Genomic DNA, 11,290 nt, shown 5'->3' with positions numbered 1-11,290 from the left:
ATCAGTGATAAGCACTTATCAAAACAAGAGACAGATCCTTTGGGAGCATTCATTTTAGTACTAGAATTAGAAGCTGATTTCCTCTGCTCTTTTCTATATCTGAACCACTCCTGACAAGGAGTTCTTTGATGGGGAAGGCACATCCACTGAGGAAATTCAGAGATCTGCATTCAGTCCCCAATCCCTGATACACAAGCAGCAGAACCGGCTACATCAGCTAATAGGGTCAGCTTCGCATTCTCCCCACTTCTAAGAGTGTGGAAATGTGCTCTGCCTTACAGACCGGGGATAAGATTGATAGAATTTACAGTACCGTCATGGTAGTAGAACAATGTAAGGGTGGGGACTGGTCCCATCCTTTTCCAGCCACGTCTCACATGCAAGGGCTGACTAACCTGACCTTAGTGTCAGTTCTTACCCAAATTAACGAGACTCGGTTACTGACTGCCCCAGCCAAGGTCTGAGATTGTATTCCAGTCCCATTTCACCATCCAGCGGTGTCTGGAGTTCTTTGCTTCCTTGGTGCTGCTGCCAGTTCAGTAGAGCCATCTGTAATGGTCCTTTAGAGCTGAGGAATAATATCTGGGCCTATTCCTGTTTTGAGCAATTTGGAGGATTTTCTTGTTACACAAGATAGCTACAGATGTAGTATCCTGTGGGGTACCCAGTCTTGTTCTGCTTCACTTGGGGTGTGCAGGAACAGATCCTGCCTTGGGGGTCTGATTTAATTCCTCCCTCTGTTTCTTGCCAATGCTTCCTTTAATCAGGGAATAGTTAACCTGCCTTGCCTCTCTCCCTGCTTAATCATTGCTTTGATGCACCCTTTTATGAACTGAGGAGAAGATAATCAGATCTCTGGGTGTATCCTTCATCTGTCTGCAGATGGCTTTAGGCAGAAACAGGGCACACAACCCAATGTGGGTTAGGGAAGTTGTGCTGTACTGTATGGCAGAAACAGCTGTACAGCAAGGTAACAACTGAGATGAAGCCCAGATTGATCCCTGTTGCCAGTGGTGCTGTGGCTCTGGAAAGCTTGCTGGTGTGTGCTGGATCCTAGCCTCCCCCTTCCATGAAACATCAGCTTTTAGCTGCTGCCAGGCACTGTCATTGGACTTTTTGTTCCTGCTGCTGTTCCAGGTCAATAGATCCCACGTTCTTCCAGCACTCTGAAAAAATAAGTAATCTCCCAGACCTGCATAATTTCCTTGTTTTTCCTTCAAGATTGTCATAATTAAGTGAAGAAACACTGAAACTGTTAATATGGATATAGTTTCTTTTTTTTAACTGGTTGCTTTTAAAGCTTTTGTGGTTTCTAATTTCTCTTGGGATAGGATTATGCGCTATGTTCAGACCCTGTTGTGTTGCTTTGTAGGTGTTTAGCCAAGAATTGGAACAATAATTATGTAAATAGTCTTCTTTTCTTTCAGTAACTTCAGTGACTTTCAGTAGTATTTTTGCTGTAAAGTGATACTTCTGAGAAGGAAGCAGACTCTTTTAAGAATAATGATTACACTAAAAGTGAGAGAAATGCAGTTGCACATAATGTTCAAGATGACAAATATATCCTGATCTTACATGGCCTGTGAAGCTGTTTGCACAGCCCCAGTTAATGACTGGACAATTAATAACTGGATCAGTTGCTCAAAGAGAAAGCACAGTTAAATGCTTTCTGCACATCATTCACCTCTGAGTCCCGGTGACCTTTTATGATATTTTGAAGAGATGACTACTGAGACTTCTTTTCATTCTCCCTATAATTATATCTACTTGTGTCTTGCCACTTTAAGCCTTGGAAGAGATTGCTTTTGTGCCCTTTGGATTTTTAGCTGGATTTCCCCCCTTCCTAGTGTGAGTTACAGCAGGCTTCATGTTGTCCCTAATTTGTTGTAGCCACATAAGATGTACCTGAGGGCATTACTAGAGCTCAGAAATTCACTGTCACAGGATATGGGATTGAGAAGAATGGATGTTTATAACAAAACAGGGAGAAAAAATAAAGCAGAAATCAAATAAACAAATGAACAATGTGCCTCCTGCCCCAGCAAATATGACTCTGAGATCTAAAAGGATTTAAAGTCCACTTATTTGTACAAACGATCCACTTATTTGTACAAACGAATACACTAGTAAGAGACAGCATTTGAGGCTGTAATAATTCCCTTAGTACCTTTACAATTTGGAGATTGCCCTGTTTTCCAGAGTGACAGAATCTCTCACATCTCTCATGTATGATTTTTATAAATTTATCTTATTCACAGTTTTTAAAAGTGTATTAGGGAGAAAGAACTCAGTATGTTGTTGAACAGCAGAGACAGTCTGAAGTTCATGAAATGAAAGATCACCTTAAGCTGTTGCTTTGAAGTTTCCCCAGTTTTCCAGCTCATTTCCTACTAATAGAAAACTTGCCAAAAGTCCTCCCACCAGAGATAAAATTATTTGGCCCGCTGAAATCCACACACTTGGAGATTATCAGCAGATGAAAGACACAAGAGTCAAGCTGTATGTTACAGAAAATTTACATAAAATTCATATATACATGTCACTGCCTATATATATCTAGCTAATTAACGCATGTATTACTTATGCAGGTAGCTCTAAGCAGGATGCAGAAAGATGTGCCAGCGAAATCTATAGTATTAAAAGCACATTTCGGATTATCACTTTAGACTATTTCAGGCTGACCCTACCAGATTTGTTTTCTTCCCTTGGAAAACTTCAAGTGATTCTTAAGTTCCTCTGTCAGCTTTTTTCTGTTATTATTAAAGGGTTTATTGAGTCCAAAGTGTCTTACATCTTTCATTTTTTTATACAAGCACATCTGGACAGTTTATCTTTCATTAGATCATGGTTATTTGGAAAGGGTACTTTGCACAGAAACAACAACTAAAATGGAGATTCTTATTAATACAAGTGTTTGAACTGATAACAGGCCCTGACAGCATTGTTTCATTTTCATTCGTTAATTTTCTCCTGTGGAAAGAGGTTTTTGGTAGAGATGAGCCTTTCAGTGCAGATGTGTTTGCCTTGTGCTGTCTCTTCTGCCCTGCTGTGGCTGATGGCCTCATCACCAGAGGGTCTCTGGAAGAGCCCAGGGCCAGGGAGGTGATAACCTGGTGGCACAGGCTGCCTCTGGTCCCCACTGTCTGATCAGACCCCACAAGACAAAGCAGGTGGTGGTAGCTGTCCTTTGTTCAGCCCCTAGACCTGCCCCAAACATTGCACTTTGAATAATGTTAAGCGGTGAAATGTTCTGCAAAATCTACCAGGCGCAAGCTTGTGAAGCAGCACAGGTCAGGATAAAGAACCTGGGGCTGCTGCTCCTGCCCACTGCAGCAAAGTGCTTATCCTCTGCCAGGTGTGACACCCTTCACCCCTCATGGAAGTGGCATTTGCGGAAGTCTCTTTGATGGAGCCAAGCATCCCGCCCACGTATTTCAGCTCTGGGAAGGACTTTAGCAGAGTCTGCTGGGGGACCCAGGTACCTGCTACCAAGGCAGACGGGACACTTTACCACAGCATTTTCATGTCATGGACTGAAAGGTTTTGTTTTTAACCAACTAGTGGGAAAAAACACATGCTAACAGCTTTCTGAGTTGCAACAAAATATAATTGTCCTTGGTCAGCCCTAGTGCAGAGCTTGAAAGGCATTTCACAGTATCCCATATTTTCATCCCTGGCTGGGTGGTGAGAGCATGTGTAAGGAGTCAGAAATGAAATGGATTGGAGTAGAAACAAAAATTAATCCTACTTGAGGTGCAAATCTCAAGGTGGTGTGGTGTGAAGTCACTGTTAAGTGCCTTTTTAATGATCTGTAAAAATACAAGCACAGCATACAAAGCTCATTTTAATAAATAGTTTTCTCTTTAACTCTTCCTTACTTTGAACACGTCAAGACTTCCCGCACTGTGTAGTCAGTCCTGCATTTTTTCTTATTGCTATGTGGTTGGTTGATTGATTGGTTTTAGTTATTGCATTCCTCTTTTCAGGATAATGCTGTTTTGTCACATTTCAGTTTCAGTTTCTACGTCTGTTTGCTACATACAGTCAGCTAAAAATAAGCTGCTTTCCCCCTGTATGTATTGTATAAGTTCAGTCCTTAGCTGTTACACACTGCTTTCCAGATGATGCTGAGTTAATTTCACTCACATCTTGTGTAACTTCAATTACACCAACAGAGACAGAATACGTTGATGGGTTTTTCCAACAAGAATTTGTATCAATCCTCTCTTGTTCCCCAGGTCACAGCCCAATTTAAATGTATTTAAACGGTACAGTGGGCCCTCAATCTTTTCCAATATTGTTACAATCATCACATATAAGGCAAATTTCATTTTCATCCCCAGAAATTGCTTTTGGATATCTGTGATATTTAAGCCAGTCCTGAAATAAGTGTTGCTGTTTTAGCTGCCATACGGTATTATTCTGGCATCTTGGGCTGCCTTCTCGCAGCCTTGTTTGCCCTGTCAGAACCTCGTGAGGTATTGTTGTGGTGCTGCTGAGCACTGATCTGTGCTACATGACATGCCTGTCTCTGGCCCATGCATCTCCTTGTGGAAAGGACCAGGTGAGATTCCTTGGCATGTTTTATACAACTGGTCAAAGCAGCTGATCATGATGGCCTCTTGGTTTAAAATCTGTTAATCGACTTCCTGCTTTGTTCACATGTTAATGTTAAAAAAAAAAAAAAAAAGAAAAGAAAAAGGACAAATTATCTCCGTGGACAGCATCATTCCACAGTGCAGACTATTACTGTAAACCCAGGACTCGGAGAAGGAGCAGCTGCAGGGAGGACAAGGGGGAATGGTGGGGGAAACAAAGTAATGAAAGGATCAGGTGTGAGGCAAGCCTTTCCTATTCATTGATGAAAAGGAGTTACCCTAAATATTTTCAATGGGGTTTAAGCTGTAAATGTGCACAGTCCTTAGCTGTTTCCAGTTAGATCAATAAAGGACACAAGGGCCTATGAACTACCTCATTGTCATTGAGATCCAAAACATCAATCCTTAAAATGCTTGCTTCAGCTGCTGCCCAGATTCCAGTGCCCCTTTATCTACAGCCTTGATAGGCACTCACAGAAAACACACACAAAACACATCATCCGGTAGAAAGCTCAGGGCTTGCTGCAAGCTCCACAGGCTCAGCTGCTACAGGGCTCACTGAGGTGTGGGGTCCAAATTTTGTTCAGTCCGTGGCCTGCAGGAATAGAATTTATTCAGCTCTAGACCATCTGTTGAAACTTTTCCATGCGGCAATAATTAAGTAATTATTAGGGCAGAGAAAGCATGAGTCTATGGCCTGGGGACAAGGATGGGGGTGGCTTGACTCCTGCTTTGTTGAACACTAAATGTGAAATGCTCAGAGACTTGTGAGAGCAGAGGTGGGAGCCTTGTCTCTGTAACTCTGAATATAATTTTTGCTGGAGCATTCACCTGGGGTCTTTGAGATGGACCTTCAGGTCTCCACAGGCACCAAAGAGGGATGTAGTCCAGGTCTCCCTCCCGCTGAACAGTAGAGCTAACCAGTGAATCGCTGTGAAAAAGAGAGAGGCGTACTCCTTCCTCCCTCCTCGGTTTTGTGTGATGGGCAGAGATCAAGGTCAGTGCTATAAAAATCATCTTGAGATCGACACCTCTTGTCAGCCCCAACTAACACCTTCTTGCAGAGAAGCTCAAATAAAGCACCTGAGCTTCTACAGTGGGGGCATATCTCCACTCAGCCCATAGGATTTTCTGCTTCTGTTCGTAGTATGCCTCAGTCTTTACACTGAGTTCAGTCTGAAGTCATCAGTCCAGAGGCTCATCTACTTCTGATGGCATCAGCTGGTCTAATAAAAGATGTAACTTCACGCTGAGCCCTCCTCACTTTACTGGGGTCCTACCTGCCTAAATCAGGGCTTGGGATACCACCAGACAGTTTGGACGCAGAGGTAATTTTGTTGATCTGGATCATCATAGTCTTGGTATTTCCAGTATCAGACAGAAATGGTACATGAAGGTGCATGCAACAACACTTTTTTATTGGAACCTTGGTTTAACAACTGCAAAAGCTTATTAAAATCGCTTTTTGTTAACCCTGACATCAGAAGTTGTACCACAATGACATATGACCAGAAAAAATGTTTTAATATAGTGAATGCAGTTCAGGTTATTAGTGAATGAATGTTCAATCTGTCAAATCTTCATGAATTGATTAATCTGTAAGTAAATTGAACAGAGATGGAGACAATCCCACTTGTCATAGAAATCCTTATTCTGCAGTTACAGAACTGGGACATAGATAGGAATATTAGAATGAGTAGATATACTTCAATGACTTTTTCTCCCATTTTTCTGAATTAATTAATTAATTAGAAAAACTATTTGCTTTTTTTTTTAAAAAAAAATCTATTGTGACATTACTATAACTTTTTCAAAGCCAGTTTGAGATTTAAAAGCCACCCTTTTTTTTCCTCTAAGGGGAGGGTAACAGGAGGACTTTTGGTAGTTGTAATGTTTGGGTGGGACTGTATTGTATTTCAGTGAATGTAACTCCATGTAACTCCAAAATTTTAGGCCTAAGTCTCATTTTTGAAAGTTAATTAATACTGAGGAACCTGTCTCCCCTATATGATATCTAGTCCACCTTCTGTGGATTTTCAAGACCTGCAGTGAGCATCCTCCCAAAGACAGCCTGACAAGCAGCTGGAGGATGTCCTGCAGAATGTACAAGACCCCACATGTATGGCATTTGTCTGCCATAATATATGCCTGAACAGCCTTAGGGATGCTGCAGGCTATCCCTGAGACATATAGAGGGCTGGAAGGCAGGCAGAGCAGAAAAAAAATGTTATGCTTGCTTCTATTCCTAAAATTAAATGTTGAATACATGCTGCCATGAGTTACAGAAATATATTCACTGCATATCTTTGACCAGTAAAGTGCCCCCATTCCTAGGAGCTCTGTGAATATGGAATGACTGAGAAAGTAGCCTTCTATAAGGCATTGTTTGGAAGAATTAAGTGTTTTAAGCTGAAAACTACCCTTTTCATAGTTCTACATAATACTGCCCTGATACTGAAATACTCAAAACCAGCATGAAAATGAAGGAAATTAAGAAAATAGTGAGTTTTTCTCACTGTTTCTCTGTTGGAAATCTGGGGAGGGGAAGCCCTACAAATATAAAAGTTGCATCAACAGGTACCATTGATCAATGACAGTTATGGCTGGAACATCCACCCTAGGGAAGTCGCTGAATTTGAGGAGGAAACTATTTCATCTGAGCAAAAGCCAGTTTTCAGAATATTTCTTTAGCCTCCTGTTGTTTACTAACGTTCTCTGCTTCCTAATTCTGAATTTAAATGTATGGAGAAAAGGAAATGATTTAATAAAAGATGCAGTCTGGGACCCACGTGAGAAATTATGCAGTGTCAATTTGATCTAAGCTTTAAGATTTATCATTTTATGTCTCTAAGGCCTCGGTGGGGTCTCACTTCACTGAAGGCTTAGTCCGTCTGTACAGATAGCTCAACAGACCGCTGGATGTCACCCTTGCTCTCCCCTGAAGCAAACCCACAGCAACAAAAGACTGAGAATGTCGTTTTAAAGTCCTGGATACACGACGAGGTGGTAAATGGCAATGGTAAAGTTCTTTACAGTGGTAAAGTTCTGACCAGAATATGGATCCTGTAGCATAATTTATATATGACATGTGGAAAAGTCTGCTACTAAGGGCTTGCATTACATTTTACGTGAAGAACTCTTTGAGGCTAAGACTACTATTTATTGATTTACTTCTAGGTCCTCCAGAAGTGGCACTGTAGAGCCTACAGTAGAAATACTACTCTTAAATAACATTTGCAGTCCAACACAGGGAGTTGCCACCTACTGATTTTGTACTTTATTAAACTTCTGAATTTTCTGTAAGTTAATCTTGAGTTTCATTTCAGTAAAAGGAGGTGAATAGTTTGCAAGCTCTTTATAGACAAGATGTCTGCCACATTCTTGCCATTGCCACCAGATTAAAATACCGTTTAATACCAATAATCCTGATGTTCACATTTTTTTCACCAACTTCTGCAGGAATATCCTTCCAAATAATTTTTACTCCTGTCACTCATCTGGGCTTTTGCTTATAACTGACTACTGTTTCACAACCGCCAAGTCCCATAAACCACAGGAACATATGCTACACATTCATTATTAACAACTCACTGCATAAGTTGGTGGGGGGAAGAGAGAGGAAGAAACATAGGCCTTGTAAACTGACCTAGCTCTGTCTGAGATGAACAGATGACAATTAACACGAGCTAAGAATTTGCTCCAGGAAGTTTAAGTAAACCTGTAAAAACTTTGCCTCTCTGAGACATCCTCAGGCACTACTGGTTAGTTGAAGATATCTAGGAATGCGTAGTTCTCTCAGGTTCCGCAGGCTGACTGCAAACAGGGATGGGCTCTCAAGGGCAGGTTTTGCTCATACTCTTCACTCATAAATTATCCTGTGAGAATAGCACGGTCCTCTTGAGATGACTGTAATTTGGTGACTCACCATCAGCAAGACAGAAATGAAAGATCAGATAAGAGTATTTGCAGGGACCCAGCAATGTTCATTAAATACTTCAATTATCCTTGCTTGTGAGACGCTGTCCCAAGTGAAGAACTAGTTATCAATTACTAGCACTCTAGTTGTTGAAGAATGTTATTTTTATGTAGCGATTTGTATGCATAAGCATAAATGGCTTTTAAGGAAGAAAAGCAAAGTCATTGAAAATAGTATTTTGTAAAGATTTTTTATCAAAACTCAGTTCTGATTTCCCAGAAGAGACAAAAAGATTCATCAATTTGCACAGACAGGGAAAGGGAAGAGCAATTTATAAATTTGATTACGCAAAGTCACCAAAAGTGAGATGAACAATTTGAAATAGCATTTTACCCTCCCATTTTACAGTGCCGAGTGTACTGAGCAGTCCATACTAAGAATTCCTTAGTTCTTAAGACTAACATATTATATATAACCAGGAGCTGTGAAACCTTCAAGAATTGATACAATCTAAAAGAGTTATGCCAGAAAATGATAAAAGGACAAAATATCCTGCATAAATTTGAAAAGAAAACTGAAATCTGTTCTGCTTCCTTTTGAGCTACATTAAAATAAAAATGAGGCAGTAATAACAGTTACGATGTAGATTTTGGAAAAGAAAGAGAAGAAGGAATCTGAACCAAAGTTAAACGAGTCTAGTCATATTTATGGGACAGTCCAAAACCAACAGAGTTAAAAGGCTAGAATACAAGGCTTGACAATTAGGAGAAAGAAGCTATAAAGCAATCGTATTTAGCTGAAGTTTGTCACTGGTGATGAAAAAATTGTATCAAATTATTTTATATTTTTCCTAAATGTCTTCCTTTAAATATATTTATCACATTATTTTGAAAACATATCAATCTTATAAGCAGTATCTATTGCCATTATATTTCCTAAATCTCAGCATAGTACTTAGATACTCAGGATTCTGGCTACTTGTATTTGTGCTCTTCAATTCGTTCTTTTCCCACTAGATGGTGCTACCAGCTTTTAATCCACCTTCCAAGACTGAAATTGCAGAATGCCTTTGTTTCATCATTTCATCCCAGATCACAGGCATCGAGGACTACATCACATTTTTCAGCTGCCCCAGCATAAATTCACTTTAACTCCACTAGTTTTACATCAGTTTCCATGGATAGCCAAACAAATACTGGTGCCAGACCTTAAAATGATATGGAAATATTTCAGCCAAATAGAAGTATTTGCAAGCAGGCCCTGTAGTTATTGACGCCATACAGTGGATCACAGTTAAAAGATACTCAGCCTTTTTGGCTGCAAACAACTTCTTCCTCAAAACTGACTTTCACCTCTAAACCACAAAAGATGCAGATGTCTTAACTTTCTTACAGCTGAAAGAACATTGTATGTATAATTTGGATTCATTAGTCCTTTCAGCATAACTGTGCTATTTTGTAGCCAAAAAATTCAATATTCTAAATTTAATATAAATACATAAGCATATTTAACTGATAGACTTTAATATAAAGATTTGGTTTCTTTATCAGTCTTACATATTGTTTGTTTTGCCAGCCGTCCCCATGCCCATAGACTGTGTGTCTGTTTCTGCAGATACTCTTCAGACATTTGCAGAAAAGAAGCCCAGGCTTGCTTTCTGGAGTGGGAGATCTAAGCCATCATTACTAAACTTTACCTTCTGTTCTTAGTCAGAGAAAAAATATTCAGTGAAGGAATGAAGGCTGCTTCTATAAATCTTAATTATCGTAGATGTAAATGAATCTGAAGACATGGGACTGAGGGGTTCTAAGCAGTGGAGAGAGATGGGAGAAAAGTAGAACTTAGGAGCCAACATGAATCATCCTGAATCGTCAACACCTTGGGGTAATAGAAGAGGTATGACATCTGCAACTGGAAAGACCATCCTTCCATAGGGCATGACCAGCGACATGGTCCTTTGTATATGGGGCACTGGGAAATATCATGGACCACATGCTATCTGAGCAAAGGTTTTGTTTGTCTCCTCTAATCCTAAGTGTTTTTGCTGCAAGGTGCTGTGGAAATGAGATGTCACTGAATGGAGAAATCAACCAAGTTTGTTAAAGAAAAAAAAACATTAAGAAAAGAAAAGAAAAGGATAGAAATTAATATCTCAGCGGAATTAATAGCCTGTGGCATTGGAAAGGGAGGAAGAGAGTCAGGAATCAAAGTCATGGATTGTCACCCAAAATGTCAGTACCGTAGTGCTTGATTCTTTCCAACAATTTACAGAGCTGATCCATATTGCTTTCACAGTGAAATGAATCCATTCACTTTGGAGAAAGTTAAGAAGTTGCTGCTTTATTTGAAACTCTCAAATGCTGATATTCTTTGGTTGGACTTCTGTGTCCCCTGTTCTTCCTGAAGTTAGATCCACGACATAACCTTCACTAGATATTCACTACTTCAGCAAACATAGCATTTACTTGTGCGCCTGCTTTCCTTTCCCCTGTTCTGTTTGTGATTTGTTTAATTTGAGTAGTTTTACCACTGAGCAACTTTGCATTTGGCCTGGAGTGATGTGAAGTAGACTGTGCCTTGTGCACAGAAATCGAAGCAGATTGTGTGGCATAGTGAGATACTGTACTCTTTCAATCAGAGAAGACACGATCCTTCAGTTGAAAAGTAAATATAGAATGTTATTTTGAGGAGTACAAGAGTGCTCCAATCCAGGCAGTATATTTTTTAATTCCATTTCTCATTCTTAGAGTCTGTTAGAAGTGAATCAGTCACTCAG

At 40.1% G+C, this 11,290-nt stretch overlaps 1 long non-coding RNA gene across 1 annotated transcript in view; it reads left to right on the top strand.

The window, feature by feature from the left end:
• The window catches only part of LOC308065440, a 58,393-nt gene extending 47,388 nt beyond the window's left edge, over positions 1 to 11,005 (top strand). Inside the window, exon 3 of the long non-coding RNA XR_013928771.1 lies at positions 13 to 11,005. This is a non-coding gene — a long non-coding RNA (uncharacterized lncRNA). The remainder of the gene's footprint in view (positions 1 to 12) is intronic.
• The last annotated feature ends 285 nt before the right edge of the window (positions 11,006 to 11,290 follow it).

The sequence above is a fragment of the Falco punctatus genome, assembly GCF_963210335.1.
Source record: "Falco punctatus genome assembly, chromosome: 6".
Taxonomy (NCBI): Eukaryota; Metazoa; Chordata; class Aves; order Falconiformes; family Falconidae; genus Falco; species Falco punctatus.
Note: the sequence above shows the minus strand (reverse complement) of the source record. Positions and strands in the feature narration are given on the sequence as shown.